The sequence below is a fragment of the Diabrotica undecimpunctata genome, chromosome 6 (assembly GCF_040954645.1).
Source record: "Diabrotica undecimpunctata isolate CICGRU chromosome 6, icDiaUnde3, whole genome shotgun sequence".
Lineage (NCBI taxonomy): Eukaryota > Metazoa > Arthropoda > Insecta > Coleoptera > Chrysomelidae > Diabrotica > Diabrotica undecimpunctata.
The window spans coordinates 11035570-11052925 of NC_092808.1; positions in this window are offsets into that span (position 1 = coordinate 11035570).

Below are 17356 nucleotides of genomic sequence, written 5' to 3' on the forward strand. Positions count from 1 at the left end.
AGACTGAGAAATTTATTAAAACATGTATGTAGTTATTATGTGTAGCCAAAGTATATAATAACGACAATGTCAACAACAGATTACAAAATACATGGAAAATATTAGATATATGCACTAAATAAAGAATTATTTAATAACAAAGACAGTAAGAGACATCTAGACATAAAACACATCTAGTAAGGCAAAAATGACAATATACAAAACAAAAGTTAACACATGGACCAAAAAACTACAAAAAAGACAAAACGTAAAATTAAAGCAGTAAAAATAAATTATCTCAGAAAAACAATAGGTGTTAAAAGAATAGATATAATTGGAAATAGAAAAATAAGAGAAAGGATTAAAAGTAAACCGTCGCTAGATACTAGGTTTCGAGATTTATCTTCGATGAACGATAATAGTCAAGTGAAGATAGTACTTCAGGCAAAACCAATGGGAAAAACTATTAGAGAAAGTTCGATTAAAGCAAAAATACTCATAGGTAGGGGTGAATCAAGGCAGGAAGCAAAACAAATGGCATAAAATAAAAAAAAATGGAGAAAATGTATCAAATGGTAGATACACCAACCCTCGACACCTAGAATTGATTAAAAAAGGAACTAGATAAGCCAGATAATTACATCAGTGCTACCATTTGGCAAGAGAGTTTGGAGCTATAAAGAAATTTACGACTGAGGTTTCTACAAAGATACAATTTAGTAGTAAATTCTTAGATGTTTAAAGCTATATTGAAATAAACATTCGATTTACACTTGTATTATTCATTGACCTACACACAGCATACGATAGCATACCTTAGAATAAAATGTACTGCAATAGTCAAATATAAACCAAAGATTAATTACAGCTATTCAACGATTATTTTATAATCATCCTGAATCTTGTATAAAAACTGTAAAAAAATATAGAAAGTTCTGCGATATCCAAAGAAATAAAACAAGCATGTCTCCCGCACTTTCTAAAATTTATACAACAAAAGCGTTTAATAACTGGAAAAGAAAGTGTACTGAAACTGTATATACCACCATTTGCAGCTGGCCAAGTTGTGTGCTCCGAAGATAAAGACGTTATGGAGTATATGCCAAGGATCTTAAACGAGGAATCTTCGTTCGTCATAAAAGTAAATAAAACTAAATAGTTAAGTATCGTTGAAGAGCAAACAAATTTTAAAATAAATTAACAAAAAGAAACAATAGTAATTTATTTATTACATGTTTAATAGAAATTTTAATGGACTAGGTAAGAATGGGAAAAAATAAAATCAAGAAGTCTATGAGAATGTTATGTAAAGGATTGAAAAAAATATATATACAAATTTAGAACAAAAAATAGTTTGTAAAATATAAACCAGGTATGAGGGATATTAAGTTAAAAATTAAAAATAAAAATTAATGGAAAAATCCCAGTAGTTGGCTGTATACCATCGTTTAAAAAAACATACAGAAGTTAAAACATTTCACCATTGTATTTAGGTATATAAAAACATATAGTTAAAACTTTTACAAGTGTCGTCAAAATTTATACAGTAGCAGCATAACGTTTTCGATCTAATCAGATCATCTTCAGTGCCTTATGTACTTGAACCTAACAAGTTGGTCTGTGCCGTCTTAACTGACAAGAACCACGTGTTAAAAACCGAGCAGAGAGACATGTAGCTCCTCAAGTATTAAATTTATCCATTGTCATCGACCTAGAGTCAACATATAATTTAATTTTGGAAAGATGTAAACCCATATATGGATGTCATAGCCACAAATTCATTGTTCGCTTCAAGTACATAAGGCACTGAAGATGATCTGATTAGATCGAAAACATTATGCTGCTACTGTATAAATTTTGACGACACTTGTAAAAGTTTTAACTATATGTTTTTATATACCTAAATACAATGGTGGAGTGTTTTAACTTCTGTATGGATATTAAGTGTTTTTCCGAATTGAATCATAATTGAAGTGAATCATAATTATTGTGTAAAGCCAAAGGAGACATTCACGGAGAAAAGGACAATTGCAGTTGTTCGACCATTTATACAGATAAGAATTTTGTAAATAAAAAAATTTGAATAAAATGTTAAGATACCTTGTATTGTAAGGCGTATCACAAATGATTAGAAAATGTATAAAGCCACAGGATTAGAGAATTTGTTTAGGCAGATATTTACTTATCTTTTTTTCTTAAAAATTGAACAAATTGTAAAGACATTTTATTAAGAAATGTTTGATTGATGGGGTTTTGGTATCAGTGGGTTTTTTGTGACAACTTCAAATTTGATTGGTAGAAAACGGTTGGAATGACAGGGATATGTGTGCGTTCTGTTTGGTTTAGAAAATATAGAGAGAGGTTTGAGGGGTCGATGTGACTCTTACCAGAAGAAGAAATAGGTATTGTGGTTTGAAGACCCGTTTGAAGACGCTACAGTTTTTCTGATACAACGGTGCTAATTAGCGGAATTTTCAAAAAGTAAATTTTGTGAAAAGTTGTGTTTTGTGTTTGTCTAAAGAGGTCCAACTGTAGTAGCAGGCAAAAGAAGTTGAAGATATAGATGACATAATTTCAGTAAAAAACAGATGTATAGTTTATATTTGACCAAGTAGATCAGTTGAGATATCCTTGTGTCTCGAAAAAAGGAGTTGTTCCTGGAGTTTAAGTGAGTAGTTGGGCAAAGAATAATGCAGTTGGAGAATTGTTTTATCGAAAACGATGGGCAGAGGAGAGAGCAGGCGTATTTAAAGAAACTGGGAAGTACAAGCAAAGTGCACAGAAAAAGTTAGTTTTGTCATTTAGTTAATAGAGTCTATCAACCACGACCAACTATTTAGATTAGAGTTAATTGTTTTTAATTATTTGTTTTTCTTTGAAAACTAATTGAAAATTAAAGTAAATATAAAATTTTTAAGTCACTAGTAAAAAAGTAAATGAAAGAATAAAATAAGAGGTCTTTAATTTGGATAAAAGTTTATCTAATTTTTTATTGACAATTTTTGGTGTATGATTTGATGGATGCTTGATTTTTCAATATTCTATTATTGTATATGGTATATTTTTTATTTGATATTTAAAAATTATAATACTTGATTTATTTTGACAATATATAACACTTGCTTTGTAATTTCATAATTTATTTTAGGTAACTAAAAAAATATTTTGAAGCCACGTTTTTTGTTAAATAGTAAAAGAGCCCTAAGATATATTTTTGTTTTGTAAAGGTAAGCTCAAGTATAAAGATCCAATAAATTTCCCTTCCTTTCCCTTCCTTTCCCTTCCTTTCCCTTCCTTTCCCTTCCTTTCCCTTCCTTTCCCTTCCTTTCCCTTCCTTTCCCTTCCTTTCCCTTCCTTTCCCTTCCTTTCCCTTCCTTTCCCTTCCTTTCCCTTCCTTTCCCTTCCTTTCCCTTCCTTTCCCTTCCTTTCTCTTCCTTTCCCTTTTTTACTTTATGAAATTTTATTGATGGATTTGGTTTTACAAATTTTCACTCAAGTTTCGATGAGGCCAAAATATACGAAGAATTTTTCTTAATAAAAATGAAATCTCACCATAGCCAATCTCCACCAATCTCGCCAAAAAATAATAATTTAAAAATAAAAATATTCTTGTTTCGGAATTTGTCTCAAAATTCGCCTGATCTCGAAAAAATTAATTTATTCCATAATTTTGCAACTCCCTATACCTGTATAAACTGTATATTTGTAATGTGTATTTTTCGTTATATATTTCACTTTACCGAATTAGATTCGAGTGTATGTTTAATGGAATCGCAAAGTATGTTGCAACGCATTAGTTCATAGGGAAGTTTAATAGAACAGTCTACCGTGGTGTTAGTTGAGATTGCATGCTATTTTCATTAATATTATACACTAATACGTAATTGTAAAACGGACCGTGAACAGCCAGGAAATTGATATTAAAATCGATAGGGATGAAGTATGAATGATTAAACTACATTAAAATTTTCGTTCGAACTAACGGCAGGTATTGGGCCTAACTCTAAATATGAGTAAAATTCGTTGTACATTTTATGGAATTTTAATACAGTTTAAAAACATAAAGCTAGTTCATAAACAATACCTTAGTAAAAACAAAAAGTACAAGTGTAACCTTAATTTTCAAAGCAAGCTAGTAAGGACAATGATCTCTCTCTTTGTCAACCATTTTCCATCCACTCCTGAATGTAGGTCTCTCCTAATTGCTTCCATCTTTCTCTATCTTGCGTCAATCTAATCCACTGTTTGCCTACCACTGCTCTCATGTCATCTACCCATCTTTTTTGAGGTCTTCACCTGCTTCGTGTTGTCGTCCTTGGTTTCCATTCTAGAATTCTCCGTGTCCACCTGTTGTCATTATATCGGGCTACGTGACCTTCCTAGTGTCATTTTATTTTTGTAATTTTATCAGTGATATTCCAAGCATAATTCGTTCCATTGCTCTTTACGTTGTTTCTAATTTTTTAGCAGATTTTTTGGTACGGGCTACTGTCTCCAAGCCGTAGGTACAAACTGGTAGTATGCATGTGTTATATACCTTTTTCTTTAAGTTTACAGGAATGGAGGTGTTTTTCAAGATATATGCTAGTTTGCCGAAAGCGCTTTATGCCAGTTGTGTGCTTCTTTTAATTTGAGTATCTTGATTTAGTTTTCTCAGTTTGATGACATGAATCTACACTGGGCCCCTTGAAGCCAGTTTCCCGCTACACGTTTTATATCATCAGTCCATCTAGAAAGAAAAACTTTAGTAAAAAGGTTTGAAGTTTATCCAATGCTAAGAGAAAGGAAGAAGAAAGGTAAATATTGGACTTTATACAAAGAATTGATGACGATGAAAAATATAATGGATATTTTAGAATGAATAGGATGGAGTTTGAATATGTTTTAAATTTAATTACAGCTAAAAAAAGTATTTTTAAGAAGAAGATGTGTTACTTCCGTACAAAAGTCCTAATTGTTTATCACTTCCGTGATTAATTGTCACAAAGCAATAAAAAAACATGCATAAATGACAAAATTGCCTCGAAAATTATTGTTTTTAATACTCTGTATCAAAATCAAACAAATACCTAAATAAACAACGAGGGAAAAACGACGGACATCTAATTCACATTATCCGTACCAACCGGTTACGACTCGTTACGTAGCCATCGGCATCAGTAAAATATTGTTTTCGAATATACTGAACGGAAACATTAGGTGTCTGATACAATACGTTCCGGACAGTGTGAGTTGTTCATATTTAAAACCATTTAAATTATATTTTTCGGAAACTAAACGCTACGTGCTGGAAACGCAACGTGCATGACAATATGCCACGACTTTTAGTCAAAACCGTAAAAACAGGAGAACAATATAAGTACCATGGCGTATGATTAACGAGAGGCGCAGACTAAGCAAAAGATAACTAGCCACTTCCTTGAAAAGGTGAAAAGGAAAAAAATATTAACCTACGGAGATATTATATTGGAATTAATAACAAGGCCATTACGATGCTATGTATTTTCCACATCATTGTACGGCATTGAATCATGGACATATATACTTTAATCATATACCTAATGAGAGGAACCAGATACGTAATGCTAAGACTAATAATGAAAGGAATGATACAGAATAAGCGAAGTATTGGAAAAAAAGTTAATTTCTTGGCTTCTTGACATCCTGAGGGCAGGTAGAAACAGTAAGACTACAGAATATAAACTTAAAAACAATGTTAAATCCAAAAACTGCTTTTAATTTGATAGGAAATATTTTAGAAAAATAAATCTTAACTAACTGCACTGTCCTTAATTTCAATCCAACATAGCACAACAAATACTCATAAATTTATTTTAATAGAGAAAACCAATACATCATAAAATTTAATATAGTACTAGGTAATCTATAATTTTTATTTTGTACATGGATAATGAATTTCAAGTTATAAGGTAAGTAATCGGGGCAATCACAGTATTACCGGCTGGTACCAGACAATAAAAGTTTTATGGTTAAATTTAGAACCCCAATCGCTCAATGTGATTGCCAAGTTTAAAGGATTTTTATATAAATATTGTATACAAAGTAAAGTTACATTGTCACGTTAAGATCGGTTTGTTTTTTTCATATGTCGTGCGCTAAGTGACAAAATGATTCACTGCTCAAATAATAATACTATTCATTTCAGATTATACATATTTTAATATATAAAAATTGTAAATGTTTAAAATAGCTGTAGAACATCGAGGTCTATATTGGTAGACCTATTTATTATTATTAAACATAGATTTAAAAATATCAAATAATTAATTAAACACAACTTTAAAATTTTGTTAAGAAATGACATGATGCTCAAAGAAAAAAAGTGGAATTTTCAACATTATAATCTGAAATTTTTTCATAGATCATTCAGGATATTATATTGACTATAAAAAGAAGAAATCTTGAATACTTGGCTCACCTTTTACGAAGATAAAAATATGTAATATCTCATAATATTAGCTAAGGTAAAATTGACGAAAAGGGAAATCCACGCATTACATCAACCGTATGTATGTATATCTAAAGGATTGGTTTGGATACTTAAGACTTAATAATAATGGTAATTTAGACTAAAATAGCCCCTACAATCTTTAATATCCGACAAAAGTGACAGAACAACTGAAAGAATTCGATATTTTGCTTTTATTTCGAATTATCGATATATTTGACAATTCTATTTAAAGTATTAAACTCATGAAATTAAAAAAACAAACAAAAAGTATTATAAAGCTTAAAATGTAATAGGAACATATACAGAAGCAAAAAAAATATCACGAGAAACTGCACGTGTACTGAAAAGTAATTAAATAAACGAGACGGGTTCCTTTCAAAACGTCTTCTTTTTTTAAGTACCATGTTCAGAATAAACATTGGCTATCATCAGCGTATTCTTTATTTTGTAAACAGCTTTTCTGAATAGAGTCGTTGTGCTGACTTTATACCATCGTCTAAGGTTCTTTAGCCAGAAAGTACGCCTACGAGCTAGAGCTTTCTTTTCTTCGACCTTTCATTGAATTATTAATTTCAGCGGCATGTATTTCTCATTTCTTAAGATATGTAGCGCAAATTATGGTGCAGTAACTCCGGAGGTCAGCAATCCCAATCAGCAGTTTTGACAGCATTTAATTTTTATATAAAAGAAATACTATTGTTATTAAGTTCAGTTATTTTCAATCAATAAAGCAGTGCAGTATAGTTGTAAAAGTTATTTTTAAGGGCCTTTTTAAAAACTACCTTCGTGAGTGAAAAACTTTAAGTGACACAGTGCAGTACTGTAGTGTGAGAGTTTCCAGGAAATCCTCGCCGTTCTCAAACGTTTACGAACCAACTTCCAGGGAAAACTACAGCCGTTCAACCCCAGAAGTCTACGAAAGTGTTGAAGTGTAGAAATCAATTTGTATGACAAAAGGCGACAAAACGAAAGCAAAAGAAGAAAAGAAACCAGTTCCTTTGAAAAGAAATGCACCCAAGCATTAATTTATTTATTAGCAAATTTAATCTTTTTTCTAATCATAGTTTAACTGCTTTATTCTTAGAATTAGTAATTCTCTTTTAACTAGTAGTGAATCGGTTGTCGAACCTTTCGTTGCTTCTATTTTGCAAAATAACTCAGCTTATTAATTTAGTGTAAAAAAACGTTAATTCCTTAGGTAATGCTTTAAATAACCTAGATACACCGTCTATAATTATTACACCAGCTAGTGAATTAGATACTATAGCTGTTGTACCCGCTTTCGCTCTCGTTTTTGATGTCAATAAAGATCTTTCTATCGTACCTGATTATGATGGTAACCCTAAAAACATTGGAATATCAATATCAAACTGCAACCACAGCTATATAAAATGGACTGTCAGCCTTACTTCGACAGTCTACAGAACTTCGACAAAACATTGCAGTATCTTCTGAAAATAAGCTAATATTCTGAGCTTGTAATATTTTCATGATATAATACTTTTTAGAGAGATATTTACATTTGTGTGACCTAAATGAAACAAATATTTAATACATATTTAATAATATCGGCTTACCTAAAACAGGCCTCATTTATCAGTGTAACTTTATGTAGATAAAGAAACTTACCTGAAAAAAAAACAAAAACATATTAGGGTATATTTTTATTTAAATTTTAATGGTTTTAGTTAATTATTTTTGAAGTAAAAACTTTTATAGGCAAGCTTGAAAAAAATGTGCCCTTTTAAATGGTGAAAAACTTTGTCAAGCATCATACTAAGTACCGTTTGCACTAGTTGCATACATCTGGCTAGACTCGGTCATATTAAATATTATATACCCTGTTTGCTAAAGTTTGGCAACGAAAAACATTTGAAGTGAATCTACGTAAGTATTATAATGTGATTTTTGAAAAAAAAAAACACATACACTCTGTTATAATTTAATTAAAAATTAATACAAATCCTTGTAAATCATGAATGTGTTGCTTGTGTGAGTCCATTTTAAAAAGAGGTAAAAGAAATAAATTAGACTTACTTACAATCAGTTTAATTTTATTACCTAAGACGACCGGTTTCGCTTTCTAAAATTTGCAAAGCATCATCAGGTCAGTGGTACAAAGTAAATTAAATGCTGAAATTTCGCATTTGCAAAATGCAAGCATTTTGCAAATTTCAGCATTCAATTTACTTTGTACCGCTTGAACTGAAGATGCTTTGCAAATTTTAGAAAGCGAAAGCGGTCGTTTTGGGTAGTAAAATTAAATTGATTATGAGTAAGTCTAATTTATTTCTTTTACCCCTTTTCACAAATCCTTGTGTTAATCCTCCCTGAGTATCCTTTTTATTGCCTTTGTTAGTACACGGGATCATACAAATATTAATTATTTTCACAGATTTGTGCTGTCTGAGCGTCTTGCTCCAAGTTTTCGTTGGTTTTTATCTTCTACTCAACGTACAAATCAGTAATTTTTAAAGTTATACTTCTATACGCACGGTCGGCGTTGGAAATTTGCATGAGAGTGAATCTGTGAAACCATTACATATGTAAGATAATGCGTAAGAGAGAGACAGAAGATATATTTTCTCTCTCTTCCTCTCTCGAGAATAAAAATGTTCCTTTTGTATATATATTTAATATTATATATATATATATATATATATATATATATATATATATATATATATATATATATATATATATATATATATATATAATATTGTATATATATAATATTATATATAATATAATATGTATTAATATTATTATTTATGTGATATGTTTTGTATTATTTAAAATTAAATGTTTATAATTATTTTAGGCTTTTGTATTTCAAAATAATCACTGTTTTACCGGGAACTGTCAATTTTGAAATCCGTTAGTGTCATGTCTAATTGGCAAATCCTTTACGTGTTTGGTTCATACGCTGGTGGTTGTGAGTTCGAATCCCAGTTATGAATTTCCTTTTTTATTTTTGAAATATTTAAAAACCTCACGTTAATCTTAGTAAATATATGTAATATACGCAAAAAACATAAATTTCAAAATAAAAGGAAAATTTACAACATAATCCGAGTTGTTGGTTTTTTATTTTTATCTTCGTAAAGTAAGTCAAATGTATAATATTGGCAGTTTTAAATACTTATGAATATTACATTTTAATTTATATTGTATTACTATATTGAATTATGTTGCAGTGTATTTATTGTATTGTAATTTTTATATTAATAACAAAATAAACAATGAATTTTACTGCAGAGTATGTGTAAAATTTTTTTTTGCATTCAACTCCTTTTATATATATATAAAAATTAAAATATATATATTCATTAAAATATTGATACAATCCTTCATTTACTATACTCCTATTACAGGTCAAATGTTTATATATATAGCAAACGATGCACCATATACCTATATAACTAATTCTTTTTCTCTTTCTGCTCTCTCTTACCTAGAGCATTACATATGTAATGATTGTGCAGATTAACTCCTATATAAATGTTTAACGGCGAACGCGTGTATAGAAGTATAACTTCTACCGGCAGTCCCATTGGACTGCCACACCCGTTTTTATTTGTATTGGTGGCATTCTAGATATATTGTATATATATTAGATAGATATACTAGATATATATTAGATTCCCTAATATATCCATTATTAATTTGTTTGGTTTTTGTAACTTCACCCACTGATTTAAGCATTCTTGTTTCAGCCAGACCCATTTTTTGCATAACTAATATCGATCCTGTACTAGGTATTTAAAACTTACCAAGTTACCAAGTTATTGTCGTATTTCTGTTGGTATCTTCATTTTTAAATAAACTATCTTGATACTATGTTATTGTGCTACTAAGTTTTAAACATTTTTCTTCGGGAGTTTGTCTCCATGGTTCCAGTTTTTGTTCTAAATCCTTCAGAGTATTTTCTACCAACACTACATGATAAAAATACATACATACATTAGCACTAGGATATAATAAATAAATAAGGTGTTTCCCTTTCACACCTGTCCTAACACAAGTTGTTATTCGTTTACAAATACTATAATAACAGCACACTACTTGAAAACAATATTTTTTAAAAACGATTTCTGCAGTAAAAATCGAAACTTTAAACAACAATTATAAAATGTAATGTGTAAATATAAATGTAATCTTCGTTAAAGAAACTCATTCGGATGACCAAAGTCTGTATTTGCAGACAGGGTGATGCGTTATCTCCACTACTTTTTAACCTTGTATTAGAGAAAGCCATGAGGTCGGCCAAAATAAAAACAGAATTGCTATCGATTCAAGGTCCCAAGCTATTACTCACATATGCAGATGACATACATCTCGTTGGAGACTCCATCCTATCCAGGAAAGACATCTTCAACAAGGTGGAAGGAGCAACAAGTGAAGTAGGGCTGAAGATTAATGAAGAGAAGACGAAATGTATGTGTATAAATAGAACGAGACGAAGAGAAAAAATAGAACAAAATGTGATAGTCAACACCTTCATTTTCGAAAAAGTACAACGTTTTAAGTATCTGGGGGCCGTAATCACAGCTAAGAACGATGTTACTGAAGAAATAAAAGAATCCAATCTGCAAACCGCTGTCTATTCGCACTGGATAAGATCATAAAATCAAAAAATCTTACAAGAAGTTCAAAGATCAAAATCTATAAATCCATCGTCAGACGTGTAATAATATACGGATGCGAAACGTGGATCATGACCAAAGCAAACGAAGAAAAGCTCAGACGCTTTGAACGAAAAATATTTAGAAAAATTTTGACATTATGACATCACCACAAACCAGTATAAGAGCAGAACTAATATCGAATTAAAAGCACTCTACAATGACGCCGATATTGTCCAAGAAATTAAATCACAGCGACTAAGATGGGCAAGCCACGTGCACAGACTGCTTAACGAGAGACTTGTAAAACTGATATGGGAGGAGATTCCTACAAGCAAAAGACCACTCGGACGTCCCAGAATGCGATGGAGAGATAACATCCAAGCAGATTTCCGGAAAATGAACATTCCATTTGACCCTAGGTTGATGGAAGGCCGAATAAATTGGAAAAAAGTTGTACAGTCAGCCAAGATCCACCCAGGGTTGTAGCGCTACGTGATGATGATGAATATTCGTTACGATCAATTGTGGCTCAATCCCATATTTAAGTTAGATAAGCCACAAGAAACCAGTTTGAGAACATTTCTAAACTATATTCAATTAAATATCGCTCATAAAATCTGGAGATATCATATGGAATAACATATAATATTATATATTTAATATCAGTTAAAAAGTAGTGGTCGAGTTTCCAATTTTCGAATAAAATATTCATTTTTACAAAAATCAGTTATATTTTTTTACTTTTTACTGTTTAAATTTTGGCGAATGCGCAGGTAAAATTTTTCGAAGTTCGATTAAAAGTTCATAATTAAATGTGGCTCAGAAAGTTACGAATTACTGGTTATATAACAAAAAAGTGCTAAATTTCGTGACTTCTAAAAAAGTCACAACACTGCAAACGCTTTTATTATATTAATAATAATAAAAATACTGACACTGAAAGGGAAAACGCAGAAATTGAGAAATATAATCAAATAATACAATCCTTCTTCTAGTTGTTTCACCTTAAATATGGTGAAAACATTGATCACCTTGATTTAAAATAACTTTAGGACTTATGAATTTAATAATAGAAGGTGAAAATCGAATAATTTTTAAAACTTTCATGTAAAAAATGACATTGTTTTTATTCTTTGATTATTTAATATGTTAGATAATCCCTTCTATTTGCCAAAAAATATATAAAAAGCTCTTAATATTATTTAATGGTTGTTATATTTTCAATATCACACAGTGTATATTGTAATCCCTTTTTCTGGAAAATGTATACCACTAATACACAAAATTAAGGATGACAGACCCTCAAAAAAGCTTCTATAAGATGAACAAATTTAATTGGATTTAGGAAAGATTAAGGTTAGGGTAAGGTAATCCAGATCAGAAGATTATCTGTAATAGGATTATTATTATTGATGGTTAAATTAGAGTTTTTCAAAACAATTTTTTTGGCTAGCGCATGTTGACGACCTGATTCTGAAACTAAGATAAGGGAATGAATTACGAAATATAATAGGAGAAATTATGAAAATAATTATGAAAAAAATATTAATGAGACATTTGGACTAAGATATTCTTCAATTTATACACAAAAGAAAAGAGTGAAATTAAAAATTGGACGTTAAAATAATTGGATGCTTAGGATACTGAATGAGATGTACATAAACTACATAAACATTTATGAGATGTTTAGTTAAAAGAAACAAAGAGAAAATTTTAGAAGAAAGTAACTGTCAGTAGAGTAAGAAAATTTTCTAAAATAAAGTATCAAAATATACAAAATCAAGTTAGTCAAAAGAAGGAATAGAATAAAATATCCAATCAGCTTATCAACTTTGGTACATTAACCTTTCAGAATTAACGTGTGGAATATGAGTCCACTTCTCAAATTATTTGTCGATTTCTCATGATTAATTATGATTTTGATCATGGCGTGCTTGCTAGTTTCAAGAGAGGGGATATTCTATTCAGTATAGTTGTGAGAGTTGTCTAGTACATTTAGTTCTATTGCTATATAAAATTACGGAACGTGAGTCCTCACGTTATACAAGTTGTCACAAATCTTCAGGTCAGATTCAGTTTTAAAATATTTTTTCAAAGGTAAATAAAAAATATTTATGTTTTTATAATTGGGAGTGATCTGCTAATTATATTTTTTGTATTATGTTATTATGTTTTCAAGCATATTTTAAAAAGCTTCATGCGGAATTTGTCTCTGATTCTGAGCCAGAAGTTGAACCTGACGATGACGATGCTAGCTTAGAAGGAAATTTTGAAGAGATACAGGACCACGACACCGATATGAAAGAAGAAATTGAGGAGACGATCTTAGAAGTCTTGAATATTCCACAAAGAGTGCCGCATTTTATTGGTAAGGATAAAACAATTAAATGGAAGAAACATTAGGAAATCGCCGGATATGAACTCGCAGTGACAATTTAATGAAGAAACAAATTTCTGTAATAACTAAGGAAGCACGACGTATGAAAAACGCATCAAAGATTTTGAGTTGTTTTTTTATTGAAGAGATTTTGCAAACCATTGTAGACAACACGAATATCTTTATTGAACTGTGTTCTTAATATCTCAGTAATAAATCTGCAAAAAAGACAGATATTTTAGAACTTAGGGCACTATTGGGTTTTTTATGTATAGCTGGGGTAACCAAAAATAACGACAAAAATGCAGAAGATATCTTTAGGACAAACGGCTCATCGACAAAGATTTTCAGATTGACAATGTCACTTGCACAATTCAAGTTTTTGCTCAGACACATCTGTTTTGATGATAAACGAACACGATTAAAGGGACAAAAATGTAATAAATTGGCAGCTGTGAGAGAATTCTTCGATTCGTTTAATTCAAATTTACCTAAACATTTTTCATTATCAGCATATACAACGGTAAATAAAAAACTGGAATATTTCCGTGGCAAGTGTGACTTTAGGGCATATATTCCCAATAAACCTAATAAATATGGTATAAAAATCTATGCATTAGTATACGCTAAGTTTCCTTGTACTGCATCATCTGAGTCATCTGCACTACTCTCATTATCCTTTTCAGCCGGTGTGCTTTCTTGAAATAAAAGTTTGTAGAAGCTACTACTTTCTTCTCCTAAGTACTGAAACAAGTGTCTCATTTCTTTTATTTTAGAATGATTAAATAGAAACCCGAGGCAAATATGTAAGAGTAAGGTCAAGTGGTAACATTTTTGCATATTTAAAATTTGCATATTTTTTGTATATTTTGAATATAAATTTCAAAGTGGGTTTTAGAAGCAGCCAATGTCCCACATGTTTTATACTTTAGCACGCGATACTGTTGTATTTTAATATTCACAATCTTCATTCATAAGCTTCTTCAAAAAATTAGGAAAAAGTGCTGCATTCCAGTCATACACACATGTCCAAAAGTTTGGAATATTGGGATATTTCATCTTTTTATTAATTTTTATATATAAAATCTTCTGAATAGTTAAACATCATTTTGTTTCAATTCTTAACAATACTAAATAAATCTCAAAACCAGATAAACGATATGCGAAAAAAACATTTAATTTCTTGTAGTAAAAAACTTACAATGTACAACTTACATATAAAAATAAATTAGTATAGAAAAACATAATTTTTAATAAAACTAATAATAAGTACTTCCTCCATTGGCCTGTATGCAAGCCTGTAGGCGATTTGGCATGCTCCCGATTAACTGGTCGAGTTGGGCTTGCGGAATTCTCTTCCATTCTTCACGAGCAGCATCTTTAAGTTCTCGAAGTGTAATAGGGGGATTGTTTCGCTTCTTGATGCGTGTTTTGAGAATGTCCCAAGCATGTTCAATAATGTTCATGTCGGGGGAATTCGAGGGCCACTGTAATGTAGATATTCCTTCTTCTTCAAGAAAATTTTGTACTGCTGATGGTCGATGAAGAGGTGCGTTGTCATGCATAAACACAAATTCATCATCTACTGCCCCTTGGAATAGACGTACGACAGGATTTGAAACTTCCTTGATGTATACAGCACCAGTGACTCTTCTCTCCAGAACCAGCAGTGACGTCTGTGTACCACTCATAATACCACCCTAAACCATAATACTGCCACCTTCAAATGGGACACGTGGTTTAGCTGTTTCTAGTGGGGCTTGTCGTCCTGGGGACCTCCAAACCAGTGTTCTTCGCGAATCAGACACAAAGTCAATTTTTGACTCATCAGAGAACATTACGTTATTCCAGTTATAATCGTGATGCAGCATTTCTCTAGCCCATTGCAACCTTACTATTTTGTGTTGGTAGGTTAGTTTAGGAACACGTAGCGGTCTTCTACGATACAAATTTATCGCATTTAGTCTGCGTCTATTGTTTGCCGTGAAATATTCAGTCCTTGAAGCCTAGAAATTTCTCTGGATATACCACTTGTAGATTCCAGACGATTTCTACGAGCTATAAATGTTATTTGCCGGTCTTGTGCTGCTGTTGTACATCGATTTCTAGCACTTCTGGGACGATCCTTGACGTCATTTGTATCTTTTTTTTTGTATCGATTTTTTTTTAATTTTCGATACAGCACTCTGAGTAACATCAGCAATATTCGCGATATAACTTTAAATAAAGTCCTATTGTAACAAAGCAATTACTCTGGATCTGTCAAAATGAGATATCACGTTTTTAGGCATTTTTAAACGGCTCAATTCAAATTTAAACAAAGACTGAAATAATGTGTAAATACGCTAATCAGTTAAATGTGACCAAAATCATACAAAAACGATTCAAATTTTTTATCATTTTAATTTAAAAACCCTTTAGAATGAATATCAACAACAGTTTTAAAACCACCATAGGCGTAGATATATTATTTGTACGTATTCCAAACTTTTGGACATGTGTGTATGTTATAGAGGAGTCATGTTTGAGGCAGAAAGGAGAAGGAGTTGGTCAGTACTGTACGATTTTTTCTAGGTAGATTATGGAGTTCTCATAGGCTTATAGATTCTTATTCTAGCCAGCGCCTCATTTGTTAACTGTTTTAATTACGATATCATTAGTTTGTGAAATTGTCTATCTACTTTATGTATGTTTAATTACAGTATTTATTAAAATATAACTATTTTTTAGAACAGTATATAAATTTTATGGAACCGTGCATGTATCTGTCAAGAAATTTATAATGATATTGTATGTATATTATTTGTCGTTAGTCTGTAGCCAGCAGAACATGGATGTCGAATGGTGCATACATAATTAAATACATAATTAAATTTTTGTAGAGAGTTAAAACGCTGTTAAAACTTCATTATAATCATCATTTTTGGCTCTACAACCCTGTGTGGGTCTTGGCCTGTTCAAGAATTAGTCTCCATTCCCCCTATCTTTCGCCCTGGCTTTCCAATTTCTGACCCCTAGATTCCTCAAGTCATCTTTGACTTGAGTTTCAAATCTAGATCTTTTCCTGCCTCTCTTCCTGGTTCCTAATGGCTCTTGATATAATATCTGTCTTTGGGGGTCTCCAGTGTCCATTCTTTCAAGTTGTCCTAGTCACCTTAGTCTATTAATTTTAATAGACCGGACGATGTTGTATTTTTCATATCATTGATACAACTCAAAATTGTAGCGCCTGCGTCTTATCCCGCTTTATTGTACTCCTCCGTATATGTGCCTAAGTATTCTTCTTTCAAAGCGGCCTAACAGTTCTTCGTCGCTTTTTACCATAGTCCATGTCTCTGACGCGTATGTCAGGACAGGTTTAATAAGAGTTTCATATAATACTATCGTGGTTTTTCTGCTAATTATGCGTGATGTTAAAAGCTGCTTTAGTCCAAAGTAAGCTCTGTTCGCCAGGTATATTCTTCTCTTAATTTCTACGCTTACTAGGTTGTTGTTATTTAGTTGTGTTCCAAGATATATAAACTCCGAGACCTCTTCGAATGTGTGTGCTTCTGTCAGCAGATCTTGTGGTGCCGCTTTGTGTGCTGTTCATGACCTTTATGTATTTTGTTTTCGATACTTTGACCTGCAGTCCCATTGTCTTCGCGGCTTTTTCTTATGTTTTAAAAGCCTGTATCAGGTTTCTTTTTGTCCGTGTTACTATGTCAATGTCATCTGCGTAGGCCAATATCTGTACACTTCTATTAATGATCGTACCTCTGGTTGTTATGCCCGATTTCTCTATGGCTCTTTGTAGCGCGATGTCAAACAATAGGCACGATAGACTGTCTTCCTGGAGTAATCCAGTATGTGTTTGAAAAGACCTTGACACTCTGTTTTGTACCTTGACTTTGCACTCAA